This window comes from Oncorhynchus nerka, linkage group LG15, assembly GCF_034236695.1.
Source record: "Oncorhynchus nerka isolate Pitt River linkage group LG15, Oner_Uvic_2.0, whole genome shotgun sequence".
In the NCBI taxonomy this organism is placed as follows: Eukaryota; Metazoa; Chordata; class Actinopteri; order Salmoniformes; family Salmonidae; genus Oncorhynchus; species Oncorhynchus nerka.
Window position 1 is genome coordinate 5049538 of NC_088410.1, and position 16477 is coordinate 5066014.

Below are 16477 nucleotides of genomic sequence, written 5' to 3' on the forward strand. Positions count from 1 at the left end.
CTGTACTGGTATCCCCAGATATATAGCCTCCACATTGATTATAACAAACATTTGGTACACCTTCTAATATACATTGACTCACATTGACTACATTGACTCTGTACTGGCATTCCTGTATATAGCCTCCACATTGACTCTGTAAATACCCCCTTATATAGCCTCCACATTGACTCTGTTGCTGGTACCCCTGTAAAATATAGTCTCCACATTGTACTGGTACCCCTGTAGTTTATAGCCTCCACATTGACTCTGTAAAACATACTCCACATTTCCCACCCCCAGTTAGCTAGGTACTCCTTGGTCTCCACATTCAGACTCTGTACTGGTTCTAGATAGCCTCCACAGTTATTTTCAGAAAAATTAAAATGGTACATCCTCCTTTAATAGTGGTCCATTTTGACTGATAAAACAGCCTGAAATAATCATGTATCACCAAATAATTGACTCTATGCTATGTATAGCCTCCACTGCAGTGTATTTTGCATGTCTCCTTGGTACATTGACTCTGTACTGGAAAAATACAATAGGTTCTCACATTATTTATAGACTTAAATTATTATATTCCAAAATCCTTTTAGACTCTATAGGACATCCTCCAACCCATAAGCTCTTGCACATGAACTGCATGATGTCCAACCAATGATATAGATTTTGACTCTGTACTGGTACTCAAGCTTATAGCTACATTAACAGTGTTATTTAACATGCTGAGTAGTTGACTCCAACCCATCAGAGCCTTACATTGAGTCTGAACTGGTCCACCTCCTTATTTTATGCCTCCAACATTGTCTGTCCATTTATTTTGATGTAGTTTCCCAAATGCAGAGGACTAGTTTACCTGAGAGGATGACTCTAATGCCACTGGGACCCGCCTGTAATGCCTCCAAATGAAAGGACTGTACACTGTATACTGTATGATAGCTCCAGTTGTTCTATTAGCACTGCAGTACTTGATGTTATTTTACTAAATAGAGAAAAATACATGTTGAACAGTTTTACAAATTATTTTATTAGCAATTGAATGGTACCCCCTGAGAGAGAGGTTTTTCTCTGTATTTTCCACTTTCAGTTTGTTGTAGCAAATGCAGCTATCAGTTTAGCCTACTCAAACACTTGACTCAAACAGAGGGATGCTATGTTAGCTAGCTGGCTATGACTATCCAACACAACACTGGAACTCTTCCAAGTCAAGGCATCCACTTTTGTTTTAAGGAATTTAATGCCACTGGGACCCGCCAAGGTAAGTGCTAAACTGCTTACTGACTGTACACTGTAACGTTACTGCATGATTGTAGCAGGTTTGTGTTAGTTCTATTAGCTCTGTTGACTCTGATGTTATTTTAGCTAATATGGTTAAATGGAAAGCTGTGTGTAGCAGTTAAATGGTTTGGCTTGGAAAGGTTTTTTCTCCTGGTGACATACAGCTAATGTGTTGTGCATTGAAGTACAGAAACAAAGGGAGAAGGTGATAAGAGGAGAGCACATAGATGCAAGAAGGAATACAACGTGTCTGTAATGAAACTGTGTTTATGCATGATCTGTACTGGTATTCATTCCCCTGATTATGACAAACTGACATTGATAAACACTGGAATTGACAATGTCTGTAATGATGAACTGTGGCATGATGTATTCATTCCGCCGATTCTGTTGACAAACGTTTAAATGGAACAAAACGGGGATAAACATACCTGAATTTGTCCAGTAATATCTCTATTTCAGCTAGATGCAGGCGAGAGTGTGCAAGGCAGTATTGAATGTGTCACTGTCTGTCTATGTGTCACTGTCTGTCATCGCAAAAATTTCTCTCGACCTGTGAGAACCTACATTCTAAACTTTCATTCATAGGCTAGGTTGCTACCTCATGATGGGTATAGGGACAATTAGAGTATCATGTAGTAGCCTAAACCTATTGCTGTTACATTGAACAGGGTGAGTGAAATATGAATGACAGTCGTCCAATATGCTGTAATAGAATTAAGGCCATGCTCATGGAAAAACACATCGTCCTGCCTCATCTTAAACGGCACTGACCTCCACTGTTCGGGTGGTGGACCACTCTTGGTACACATGGGAAACTGTTAAGCGGAAAAACCCAGCAGCGTTGCAGTTCTTGACACAAACCGGCGCACCTGGCACCTACTACCATACCCCGTGCAAAGTAACTTAAATATTTTGTCTTCCCCATTAACTCTCTAAATGGCACACATGCACAATCCATGTCTCATGTCTCAAGGCTTAAAAATCCTTATTTAACCTGTCTCCCCCCTTCATCTACACGGATTGAAGTGGATTTAACTAGTGACATCAGTAAGGGATCATAGCTTTAGCCTGGATTCACCTAGTCTTTCTAAGTCATGGAAGGAGCAGCTGTTCTTAATGTTTTGTCTACCCAGTGTAAAGCACTACAGATAATCAAGTGCTATTTGCATGTGATGCGTTTGTTCTGTTGTTTACAGGATGATTTGTATCTTATAGAGCGTGGCTTTAAGGGAATAGTATGGTCACATGTAGATAAAAAAAGAATGTGAAAAATTTACAGAGAAAGTGTATATCAACACACTACCTATTCATATAAGTATTTATTAATCATCTACATTTTCATATTGAGCTTCTACGTCTGTGTACAGGAACGTATTATTTGGAAGAGAAAATGTATCAGCTTATTGTTAAATAATTATGACGTTCTTTCCAATACGAAAAGTGTTGTAACTACTGTTTCCAAACTGCGTTACCCACTCCAGCCAGCAGATGGCGATGAGCGTCTTTCAGTTGACTCTTCTTTCGTGACGTATATTGGACGGGACGGGACGCTTCTTCAGGAACAACAAGGCGCCAACTCTTTCGACCACCTCGGTAGCTTGCTAGCCAACATAAAAGTGAAAGATTGACGCTTTAGACCATGTTAATGTACATTATCTAATCTCAGTGTTTTAAACACAGTTCTGTTGACGTATTAACTGGTTAACTGTACCCTAATTTGCAAACTTGTTAAAGATTTATGCTGAGCCGAGCACTAGGCTAGTCGCTAATGCTAACTAGCTAGCTAACATCCCTGACCATGAGTTCATTAAAGTACTCATCCCCTGCTAATGAAGAGGAGGTCTGCTGTTTTAATGTACATTAGCTAACCTCAGTGTTTTAAACAAGTTTCGTTTGACGTATCAACTGGTTCAATTTGCAAACGTGTTAAAGATTGATACTGAGCCTAGCACTAGGCTAGACGCTAATGCTAGCTAGCTAGCTAACATCCCTGACCATGAGCTCACTAAACTACTCCTCCCTTGCTAATGAAGAGGGGGTCGGCTGTATGGAGAAAGAATCTTTCAGAATGAAAAAGGAGGAAGAGGAGGCTGTTATAGTGAAAGAAGAGAAAGAACCGTTTAGAGAGGAAGATGATGCTATCTCAATAAAGGTGAAGGAGGAAGACGTTTTGGGGGTGAAAGAGGAAGAGACAGAATATCAGATTAACACCAGTGAGTACTGTCTTCAACATGGACACAAACTATGCCGTTGTTGAACTAATGTGTGGTTTTAAAGGGGCATTCTACTGAAGTTCTACACTTGAATATGTTGTTCAGTACTGTAGGAATTGTTAAAGGGTCGATATGCAATTGGTACATATATTTCAGGGACTTTTCAATTAGATGTATTGAATTTTCCATGTGGTCTACATTAAAGTTCCCCTCATCTAATATAACAGGCTTTTAAAATTCAATATTGGTGCATATTTTCTACTTAAAATAACAAAGGGACGCAAAAGCGACCCATTTCGTGGAACGACCCTTTTACATTTGCATCACAAACACTGTTTTAGGAAATCATGATGAAAGTGGCCATTTTAGACATATGCATGCCTCTTGTAAGACTCTATGATTGCAATTGATGGTCATAAGTTTACCATCTGTTTGATGTCCTCGTTCACACAGGAGAGAGACATGACTATTATGGATCCTCTGGGGAGCCTCAACAACATCCTGATGCTGACGAGGAAGAGAAGAGTCTCTCCAGATCAGAACACCAGATGGTACAGCTTGGTCTGGCCTAGCATACAGTTTGCTCTCTCTGGGTCTGGGATGGGTTTCTGTAAAACACTTCATGACAACAGTGGCATCAGCAGGTCTAGCATACAGCTTGGTCTGGTCTAGCATACAGCTTGGTCTGGTCTAGCATACAGCTTGCTCTCTCTGGGTCTGGGATGGGTTTCTGTATATCACTTCATGACAACAGTGACATCAGCATCCATAATGATATGTGTCTGTGTCCCCTCTTTATGGTAACCAGGACAACGCTAGCCCCTCCTCCCTCCCGGAGTCCCCGTGTCGTGCCTCTCCTGGTAGCACCTTACTGCTGGGTATGAAGAGGTTGTCTGTGCTGCTGGTGGACTGCAGGAAAACAACGGGGCTGAGTGGAACTGTGAGAGGAGGAGAAGAGAAGAAAGGATCAGATTTGACACATCAAAGTAAGTAGTTTAGTTTGAACAAATACAAAGCTAGCTTTGGAGAGAAAGTTTCAAGATGATCCAATGTAAGGTGCTTGTTTTACAAAAACTTTTCCTTAAAACATTATGGATATTACATTGCCTGTCCCAGTCAACCCCCCTATCTTTACAAGACTGTAGAACAGGCAAACTAAACTCAAGACACTGTTAATTAACTAATACTGGAGGAAAGCTGTGATCAGGCTGCCCACTCAAGAGAAAGCTTCAAACTGTAACCAGTGCCGGCAACCTTGTTCAGGTTATCAATCAACCTACCAGGGTAGTTACAAACAGTAGAGGAATGAAATCAACAACATGGTTTGATCATATCTTTACTAATGCTGCAGAAATGGGTTTTAAAGCAGTATCCAGATCCATCAGATGTAGTGATCACATTATAGTAGCCATGTCTAGGAAAACCACAGTTCCAAAGGTTGGGCCTAATATTGTGTATAAGAGGTCATACATTTTTTTGTAGTGATTCCTATGTTGTTGATGTAAATAATATTTGTTTGCCCTTGGTGTGTAATGATGAGCAACCAGACGCTGCCCTTGACACATTTGAAACTGCTTATCCCAGTTACTAATAAGCAGCACCCATTAAGAAAATGACTGTAAAAACTGTTAAATCCATGTGGATTGATGAGGAATTACAAAATGGTATGATGAAGAGGGAGGCAAAAAAGATGGCAAATAGGTCTGGCTGAATAACTGATTGGCAAACCTATTGCATATTGAGAAATCATGTGACTAAACTGAATAAAAAGAAGAAACTACACTATGAAACAAAGATAAATGACATGAAGAATGATTGTAAAAAATCTTTGGAGCATCTTCAATGCGCAAATAAAATCAACAATGACAAGTCACTGGTGTCTGACAACTTGGATGGAAAATTGAGGATAATAGCGGCCGATATTGCCATTCCTATTTGCCTTGTCTTGAATTTAAGCCTACTAGAAAGTGTGTGCCCTCAGGCCTAGTGGGAAGCTAAAGTAATTCCACTACCCAAGAATAGTAAAGCTCCCTTTACTGGCTTAAATAGCTGACCAATCAGCCTGTTACCAACCCTTGCAATTTTGGGAAAAAAATATTTGACCAGATACAATGCTATTTTACAGTAAACAAATATAGACTTTTAGCTTATAGGGAAGTTCATTCAACAAGCACAGCACTTGCAAATGACTGATTGGCTGAGAGAAATTGATGATAAAAATACTGTTGGGGCTGTTTTGTTTGACTTCAGTGCGGCATTTGACATTATCGATCATAGTCTGTTGCTGACAAAAACGTATGGCTTTACACCCCCTGCTATATTGTGGATAAAGAGTTTTTCTTTTAAAATGTAACCTTTATTTAACTAGGCAAGTCAGTTAAGAACAAATTATTTTTTTCAATGACGGCCTTGTTCAGGGGCAGAACGACAGAGTTTTTTACCTTGTCAACTCGGGGATTCGATCCAGCAATCTTTCGGTTACTGGCCTACCGCTCTAACCACTAGGCTACCTGCCGCCCCAGAGCTACAAAATCAAGTTTGAATCAGGAATTCCCCAGGGCAGCTGTTTGGCACCTACTTTTTCAATCTTTACCAACAACATGCCAATGACATTTGAGTAAAGCCAGTGAGTCTATGTATGTGGATGACTCAACACCGTACACGTCAGCTACTACAGCGACTGAAATGACTGCAACACTTAACATAGAGCTGCAGTTAGTTTCAGAATGGGTGTCAAGGAATAAGTTAGTCCTAAATATTTCTGATTACCTTAAAACCTCTTGGTGTTAGGGGGCAGTATTTTCATTTTTGGGGAAAAACGTCCCCGTTTTAAACGGGATATTTTGTCAGGAAAAGATGCTAGAATATGCATATAATTGACATCTTTGGATAGAAAACACTCTAACGTTTCCAAAACTGTAAAGATATTGTCTGTGAGTATAACAGAACTGATGTTGCAGCCGAAAGCCTGAGAAAAATCTAACACGGAAGTGCCCCAGGTTTTGAAAGCGCTGCGTTCCAATGACTCACTATATGGCTTTGAATGTACCATCAACGAGCTTACGCTTTCTACGTATTCCCCAAGGTGTCTACAGCATTGTGACGTAGTTTTACGCATTTCTGTTGAAGAATAGCCGTATGGGGGCACATTGCGTAAGTGGTCACATGGTGGCTCCGAGAGAGATTCTCGCGTAAAGCGCAGAGGTAGCCATTATTCCAATCGGTCCTAGAGAAAAAGGAATTGTCCCGATGGATATATTATCAAATAGATATTAGAAAAACACCTTGAGGATTGATTCTAAACAACGTTTGCCATGTTTTTAGGCGATATTATGGAGCTAATTTGGAATATTTTTCTGTAAAGCATATTTTGAAAATCTGAGATGACAGGGTGATTAACAAAAGGCTAAGCTGTGTTCCAATATATTTCACTTGTGATTTTCATGAATATGAATATTTTCTAGGAAGATTTATGTCCGTTGCGTTATGCTAATTAGTGTCAGATGATGATAACGGTCCCGTTCACGGGCTGGGTGTCACTACAGGTTAAGTTACATGGCCTACTATGCTAATTCTGTAGCGGTATTGTTAGAGGGGGCTAAATAAATATTTTGTTGGTGCGCCAGGCAGGTATTAACCCTAGTTATTAAAGTTAGTTATTACCTATTATAACATTATTATTTTTTAAATATTATTAAAACCGAAAGGATGAGAATAGAATAGATAGAGTAGCGCTTCCAGACACATTCTAAACATTATGGAGACTTAAAGGAGGACTGTAACAGCTAATGTTGAAGCATTATGGAGTCTTAAAGGAGGACTGTAGCAGCTAATGATGAAGCATTATAGAGTCTTAAAGGAGGACTGTAGCATCTAATGATGAAAAATTATGGAGTCTTAAAGGAGGACTGTAGCATCATGAGGTAATCACCGGGAATTCGTTTAAATTAACATGTGTGCCTTTAAATTAACATGTGTGCATTTTTAGAAGTTAAGTTTGGGATAGGGGCAGTATTTTCACGTCCGGAAGAAAAGCGTTCCCAAAATAAACTACCTGCTACCTGCCCAGAAGCTAGGATATGCATATAATTGGTAGGTTTGGATAGAAAACACTCTAAAGTTTCTAAAACTGTTAAAATAATGTCTGTGCGTATATCATAACTTATTTGGCAGGTGAAACCCGAGGACAAACCATCCAGGAGGAATTTTTTGTTGATGAGGTGACTCTGTTTTCAAATGGTTTTGTGTGGCACTTTTGCTGTTGCACTTGGTTGCAGTTCCTATTGCTTCCACTAGATGTCAACAGTCTTTAGAAATTGGTTGATGTTTTTCTTTAGAGAAATGAAGAAGTTCGGCTATTCAGAACGAGGGTCCAGCCTAGTGCTCTCTAATGTTTTGATGCGCGCTCCAGGTCACGCGCTTCACGTTGTTTTTATCCGGTATTGAACACCGTTTATCCCATCTTAAATTTTCTCGATTATTTACGTTTTAAAATACCTAAAGTTGGATTAGGAAAGTTGTTTCAAATGTTTGGACAGCATTTACAGGTATCGTATTAGATATTTTGTAGTCATGCTGGGCGAGTTGGAACCAGTGTTTTTTTTTTTTTTAAATCAAACGCGCCAAATAAATGGACATTTTGGAGATATAACGACGGAATTAATCGAAGAAAAGGACCATTTGTGATGTTTATGGGACATTGGAGTGCCAACAGAAGAAGCTCTTCAAAGGTAAGGCACAAATTATATAGTTATTTCTGAGGTTTGTGTCGCGCCTGGTGGGTTGAAATATGATTGTCGTGTGTTTGTTTGATGGGGTGCTGTCCTCAGATAATCGCATGGTTTGCTTTTGCCGTAAAGCCTTTTTGAAATCTGACACGGTGGCTAGATTAACAAGAAGTTAACCTTTGCACTTGTGAATGCATGAAAGTTAAATATTTCTAATAAAAAAATAAAAAAATACTTTGCACTCTGCAATTTCACCGGATGTTGTCAACGTTCCGCTAGCGGAATCCCTAGCCATAACATGCTCAGCCCCCTCCAATGTGATCAAGATAAAGGAGATGATTGTGGACTACAGGAAAAGGAGGACCAAGCACGCCCCATTCTCATTGACAGAGCTGTAGCTGAGCAGGTTGAGAGTTTCAAGTTCCTTGGTGTCCGCATCACCAACAAACTATCATGGTCCAAGCACACCAAGACAGTCGTGAAGAGGGCACGACAAAACCTATTCCCCTTCAGGATACTGAAAAGATTTGTCATGGGTCCTCAGATCCTCAAAACGTTCTACAGCTGCACCATCGAGAGCATCCTGACTGATTGCATCACTGCCTGGTTTGGCAACTGCTCGGCCTCTGACCGCAAGGCACTACAGAGGGCAGTGCGTACGGCCCAGTACATCACTAGGAGCAAGCTTCCTGCCACTCAGGACTTCTATACCAGGCGGTGTCAGAGGGACTTATTTTGTACTTTACAAGTATTTTTCTTAACTGCATTGTTGGTTAAGGGCTTGTAAGTAAGCATTTCACTAAGGTCTACACCGGTTGTATTCGGCACGTGAATAATAATATTTAATTTGATTTTCATACTTTTCTAATAAAACACTTTTCAACCCATATGATCTATTACATAATAAATACTTTATAATATGGCTATACAGTGGGGAGAACAAGTATTTGATAACCTGCAAAATCGGCAGTGTTTCCTACTTACAAAGCATGTAGAGGTCTGTAAGTTTTTATCATGGATACACTTTTAAAAAATATATATATATTTCACCTTTATTTAACCAGGTAGGCAAGTTGAGAACAAGTTCTCATTTACAATTGCGACCTGGCCAAGATAAAGTAAAGCAGTTCGACACATACAACGACAGAGTTACACATGGAGTAAAACAAACATACAGTCAATAATACAGTATAAACAAGTCTATATACGACGTGAGCAAATGAGGTGAGATAAGGGAGGTAAAGGCAAAAAAGGCCATGGTGGCAAAGTAAATACAATACAGCAAGTAAAACACTGGAATGGTAGATTTGCAGTGGAAGAATGTGCAAAGTAGAAATAAAAATAATGGGGTGCAAAGGAGCAAAATAAATCAAATAAATACAGTAGGGAAAGAGGTAGTTGTTTGGGTTTAAATTATAGGTGGGCTATGTACAGGTGCAGTAATCTGTGAGCTGCTCTGACAGTTGGTGCTTAAAGCAAGTGAGGGAGATAAGTGTTTCCAGTTTCAGAGATTTTTGTAGTTCAATCCAGTCATTGGTAGCAGAGAACTGGAAGGAGAGGCAGCCAAAGAAAGAATTGATTTTGGGGGTGACCAGAGAGATATACCTGCTGGAGGGCGTGCTACAGGTGGGTGATGCTATGGTGACCAGCGAGCTGAGATAAGGGGGGACTTTACCTAGCAGGGTCTTGTAGATGACATGGAGCCAGTGGGTTTGGCGACGAGTATGAAGCGAGGGCCAGCCAACGAGAGCGTACAGGTCGCAATGGTGGGTAGTATATGGGGCTTTGGTGACAAAAACGGATTGCACTGTGATAGACTGCATCCAATTTGTTGAGTAGGGTATTGGAGGCTATTTTGTAAATGACATCGCCGAAGTCGAGGATTGGAAGGATGGTCAGTTTTACAAGGGTATGTTTGGCAGCATGAGTGAAGGATGCTTTGTTGCGAAATAGGAAGCCAATTCTAGATTTAACTCTGGATTGGAGATGCTTGATGTGGGTCTGGAAGGAGAGTTTACAGTCTAACCAGACACCTAGGTATTTGTAGTTGTCCACGTATTCTAAGTCAGAGCCGTCCAGAGTAGTGATGTTGGACAGGCGGGCAGGTGCAGGCAGCGATCGGTTGAAGAGCATGCATTTAGTTTTACTTGTATTCAAGAGCAATTGGAGGCCACGGAAGGAGAGTTGTATGGCATTGAAGCTTGCCTGGAGGGTTGTTAACACAGTGTCCAAAGAAGGGCCAGAAGTATACAGAATGATGTTGTCTGCGTAGAGGTGGATCAGAGACTCACCAGCAGCAAGAGCGACATCATTGATGTATACAGAGAAGAGAGTCGGTCCAACAATTGAACCCTGTGGCACCCCCATAAAGACTGCCAGAGGTCCGGACAGCAGACCCTCCGATTTGACACACTGAACTCTATCAGAGAAGTAGTTGGTGAACCAGGCGAGGCAATCATTTGAGAAACCAAGGCTGTTGAGTCTGCCGATGAGGATGTGGTGATTGACAGAGTTGAAAGCCTTGTCCAGATCAATGAATACGGCTGCACAGTAATGTTTCTTATCGATGGCGGTTAAGATATCGTTTAGGATCTTGAGCGTGGCTGAGGTGCACCCATGACCAGCTCTGAAACCAGATTGCATAGCAGAGAAGGTATGGTGAGATTCGAAATGGTCGGTAATGGATGGACCTTAGAAAGGCAAGGTAGGATCGATATAGGTCTGTAGCAGTTTGGGTCAAGAGTGTCCCCCCCCTTTGAAGAGGGGGATGACCGCAGCTGCTTTCCAATCTTTGGGAATCTCAGACGACACGAAAGAGAGGTTGAACAGGCTAGTAATAGGGGTGGCAACAATTTCGGCAGATAATTTTAGAAAGAAAGGGTCCAGATTGTCTAGCCCGGGTTGATTTGTAAGGGTCCAGATTTTGCCACTCTGTCAGAACATCAGCTGACTGGATTTGGGAGAAAGAGAAATGGGGAAGGCTTGGGCGAGTTGCTGTGGGGGGTACAGTGCTGTTGACCGGGGTAGGAGTAGCCAGGTGGAAAGCATGGCCAGCCATAGAAAAATGCTTATTGAAATTCTCAATTATGGTGGATTTATCAGTGGTGACAGTGTTTCCTATCTTCAGTGCAGTGGGCAGCAGGGAGGAGGTGTTCTTATTCTCCATGGACTTTACAGTGTTCCAGAACTTTTTTGAGTTAGTGTTGCAGGAATCAAATTTCTGCTTGAAAAAGCTAACCTTGGCTTTTCTATAACTGCCTGTGTATAATGGTTTCTAGCTTCCCTGAACAGCTGCATATCACGGGGGCTGTTCGATGCTAATGCAGAACTCCATAGGATGTTTTTGTGTTGGTTAAGGGCAGTCAGGTCTGGGGAGAACCAAGGGCTATATCTGTTCCTGGTTCTAAATTTCTTGAATGGGGCATGCTTATTTAAGATGGTTAGGAAGGCATTTAAAAAAAAAATACCCAGGCATCCTCTACTGACGGGATGAGATCAATATCCTTCCAGGATACCCCGGCCAGGTCGATTAGAAAGGCCTGCTCGCTGAAGTGTTTCAGGGAGCGTTTGACAGTGATGAGTGGAGGTCGTTTGACCGCTGACCCATTACGGATGCAGGCAATGAGGCAGTGATCGCTGAGATCTTGGTTGATAACAGCAGAGGTGTATTTAGAGGGCAAGTTGGTTAGGATGATATCTATGAGGGTGCCCGTGTTTAAGGCTTTGGGGAGGTTCATTGATAATTTGTGTGAGATTGAGGGCATCACGTTTAGATTGTAGGATGGCTGGGGTGTTAAGCATGTTCCAGTTTAGGTCGCCTAGCAGCACGAGCTCAAAGATAGATGGGGGGCAATCAGTTCACATATGGTGTCCAGAGCACAGCTGGGGGCAGAGGGTGGTTTATAGCAGGCTTCAACCATGAGAGACGGGATCTAAAACAAAAATCCAGAAAATCACATTGAATGATTTTTAAGTAATTAATTTGCATTTTGAGACCCAGAGTTACTTCTGCTGCAGAGGATAAGTTCATTAGAGTTACCAGCCTCAGAAATGGCTGCCCAAATAAATGCTTCACAGAGTTGCATGAACAGACACATCTCAATATCAACTGTTCAGAGGAGAATGTGTGAATCAGGCCTTCATGGTCGAATTGCTGCAAAGAAACCACTACTCAAGCACACCAATAAGAAGAAGAGACTTGCTTGGGCCAAGAAACACGAGCAATGGACATTAGACCGGTGGATATCTGTCCTTGGGTCTGATGAGTCCAAATTTGAGATTTTTGGATCCGAGCGTCATGTCTTTGTGAGACGAGGAGTAGATGAACAGATTATCTCCGCATGTGTGGTTCCCACCGTGAAGCATGGAGGAGGAGATGTGATGGTGTGCGGGTGCTTTGCTGTTGACAATGTCATGAATAAATAAATCAAAGTCACACTTAACCAGCATGGCTTCCACAGCATTCTACAGCTATATGCCATCCCATCTAGTTTGGGCTTAGTCCCACTGTCATTTGATTTTCAACAGGACAATGACCCAACACACCATCAGGCTGTGTAAGAGCTATTTGACCAAGAAGGAGAGTGATGGAGTGCTGCATCAGATGACCTGGCCTACACAATCCCCCGACCTCAACCAAATCAAGATGGTTTGGGATGAGTTGGATCGCAGAGGTGAAGGGAAAGCGGCCTACAAGTTCTCAGCATATGTGGGAACGCCTACAAGACTGTTGGAAAAGGATTCCAGGTGAAGCTGTTTGAGAGAAAGCAAGGGTGGCAACTTTTGAAGAATAAAATATATATTTTGATTTAACACTTGTGGTTACTACATGATTCCATGTGTTTTTTAATAATTTTGATGTCTTTATTATTCTACAATGTAGAAAATAGTAATAAAATAAAGAAAAACCCTTGAATGAGTAGGTGAGTCCAAACTTTTGACTGGTACTGTACATTAAATTCCGTAACAGCTCCAGTGGACATTCCTGCATCAGCATGCCAATTGCCCGCTCCCTCAGAGATCTGTGGCATTGCACATTTTCGAGTAGCCTTTTATTATCCCCAGCACAAGGTGCACCTGTGTAATAAGCAAGCTGTTCAATCAGCTTCTTGATATGCATATCATGTCAGGTGGATGGATTATCTTGGGAAAGAATAAATGTTGAATAACAGGGATGTAAAAATTCTGCAATCTTTTTGTTCAGCTCATGAACCATCCAACACTTTACATGTTGCGTTTATATTTTTGTTTTTTGTTGTTACTATCCGTTTTAGGAACATTTACCCAAAATATGACATCAGCGATAATCAAAATGTTGAAAATCTGTGAATGTCTAAATAAGAAATTGGTCCAATTAAACAGCAATGTGTCGAACCCTTTCAACAACGGGGAGATGTTACTGATGTGCTTTGTATCTGTGACGTAAAAACAAGTTTTGGACTTCCACACAAAATTACTTTAGTTATTTTATGTTTAAGGAAGTGTGTAGGTCACATTCTGTATCATACAGCTATGAATGTTATATATTTAGAACCACCTGTTCAATTGGAATCCAGCGACGTCTGTGTCTTCAGTGTCCTATAACTGTCTAGTTTTTTGTGTTCTGACTTGTAAAACAGGATGAATAAGTAATGTAAACATAGCAGTAATTACCAGGAAGCTCTACATTTGTTTTAAAATCACACTAAGATTGTTAAAACTGGCCTCAGGTTATTGAGAGATCTGATTTAGGATTTACCCTCGTAGCAAGGTTGTTTTATCATGTGCTTTCATTCGGGTCTCTATTTAAAAATAACACTATCTTTGGCAGGAGAAAGACCAGACTCAGAGGAACCAGAGCCAGGGACGTCCAAACCAGCAAGACGACACCAGTGCTCCCAGTGTGAAAAGAGTTTTAAACAGAAAGCACATCTGAAAAGACATAAGATAATACACACAGGAGAGAAGCCTTACCACTGCTCCCAATGTGGAAAGTGTTTCAACCAGTCAGGGGAGCTGAAACAACATGAGAGAATACACACAGGAGAGAAGCCTTACCACTGCTCCCAGTGTGGAAAGTGTTTTCAACTGGGGGGATCTGAAACTACATGAGAGAATACACACAGGAGAGAAGCCTTACCACTGCTCCCACCACTGTGGAAAGTGTTTCAACCATTCGGGGATCTGAAACAACATGAGAGAATACACACAGGAGAGAAGCCTTACCACTGCTCCCAATGTGGGAAGTGTTTCACTCGGTCGGGGGAAATGAAAGAACATGAGAAAATACACACAGGAGAGAAGCCTTACCACTGCTCCCAATGTGGAAAGTGTTTCGTCAGTTTGGGGAAGCTGAAACAACATGAGAGAATACACACAGGAGAGAAGCCGTACCACTGCTCCCACTGTGGAAAGTGTTTCGGCAGTTCGGGGGAGCTGAAACAACATGAGAGAATACACACAGGAGAGAAGCCTTACCACTGCTCCCAGTGTGGAAAGTGTTTCGGCAGTTTGGGGGAGCTGAAAAACATGAGAGAATACACACAGGAGAGAAGCCTTACCACTGCTCCCAGTGTGGAAAGTGTTTTAAACCAGATTGGGGAGCTGAAACAACATGAGAGAATACACACAGGAGAGAAGCCTTACCACTGCTCCCAGTGTGGAAAGTGTTTCGGCAGTTTGGGGGAGCTGAAACAACATGAGAGAATACACACAGGAGAGAAGCCTTACCACTGCTCCCAGTGTGGAAAGTGTTTCAACCACAGGGGAGCTGAAACAACATGAGAGAATACACACAGGAGAGAAGCCTTACCACTGCTCCCAGTGTGGAAAGGGTTTCAACCAGTTTGGGGGATCTGAAAACACATGAGAGAATACCATACACACAGGAGAGAAGCCTTACCACTGCTCCCTGCTCCCACGTGTGAAAGTGTTTTCGGCAGTTTGGGGGAGCTGAAACAACATGAGAGAATACACACAGGAGAGAAGCCTTACCACTGCTCCCACTGTGGAAAGTGTTTCAACCATTCGGGGGAGCTGAAACGACATGAGAGAATACACACAGGAGAGAAGCCTTACCACTGCTCCCAGTGTGGAAAGTGTTTCAACCAGTCGGGGGAGCTGAAACAACATGAGAGAATACACACAGGAGAGAAGCCTTACCACTGCTCCCAGGGTGCAAACCATTTGCCCATTTAGGAAGCCTGAAAGAACACATTAGACTGCACACAGAGGAGAAGGCTTAGAAAAGCTCAGACTGTGGGAAAACATATTACTCATAAGTCACTTAAACGTCATTAGAGAATCCACACAGGAGAGAGAAATTATTTCTCTTAGCGTGTATGTTGATATTTCACATCACATTGACTTAAAATTCATCAGAGAACATACACAGTGCTCCTGTTGTATTATATTGTTGACTGACAATGTGTTTACCTGTCTTTACCATATGAAATTAAATGGTACAGGGTATACTCAAACATATATTTGTTTGTTTTTATTAGAAAACATGAATTGAATATGGAGTCTGTCAGTTTGAATATAAAGAAGATCAGGTTCCTTCTTTTAAATTGTCCTTTTTTAAAACTCTTTGTGTGTTTATCTGGGTGTGTCATTCCTCCAGCACTACAGATAATCAAGTGATATTTGGATGTGATGCATTAGTTCCATTGTTGACATTTGCATTGTTGCCCACTGATGATTTAATGAAATGAAAATGTTCAGACTCTGTAATGGAAAATGTTAGTTGTATGTGTGTCCACATAACTGAGTATGTGACTAACCTTGTGAAACTGTCCTATTATAAGCTCCTGTTCTTGGGAGGATCATTCTGTGTTGCAAACCAATTTACACCTGTGTCCTTGTATGAATAAAGTCCCGCCCAGGAACAGGAAACTATAAAGATATGTGCTCATCACTCAATGCTTCAGGAATTCAGACTGTCTACACTGCGCTGTGTAACTCTGTTATTCTCTCTGAGCTCAGAAATAAAGAATCTTGGTTTGACTTGGACTCCAGCAGATCCTGATTTTATAATATCCACCACAACTCTCCCAAGGATTGCTGTTTATCATTGTCTCAATGAAGAGTTCCTCTTTCGACTTTCCTTGGGGCATTTACAACGCTCCCACTGGTTGAATAAACATTGTTAACCGAATGATGAGATTATTATGGATGAGAGCAATTATTTTATTTGTCAAATGGCAACCAAGCATCGGTCATCATGTCACCAGATTAAGACCCTCAAAATGTATTGGAATTGAGCATCAAGCTCATCACATGTAGTTTCACCACCCT

At 41.3% G+C, this 16477-nt stretch overlaps 1 pseudogene; it reads left to right on the forward strand.

The window, feature by feature from the left end:
- Positions 1-2776: 2776 nt before the first annotated feature.
- Positions 2777-15050, forward strand: LOC135560306 (zinc finger protein ZFP2-like; annotated as a pseudogene).
- Positions 15051-16477: the final 1427 nt, after the last annotated feature.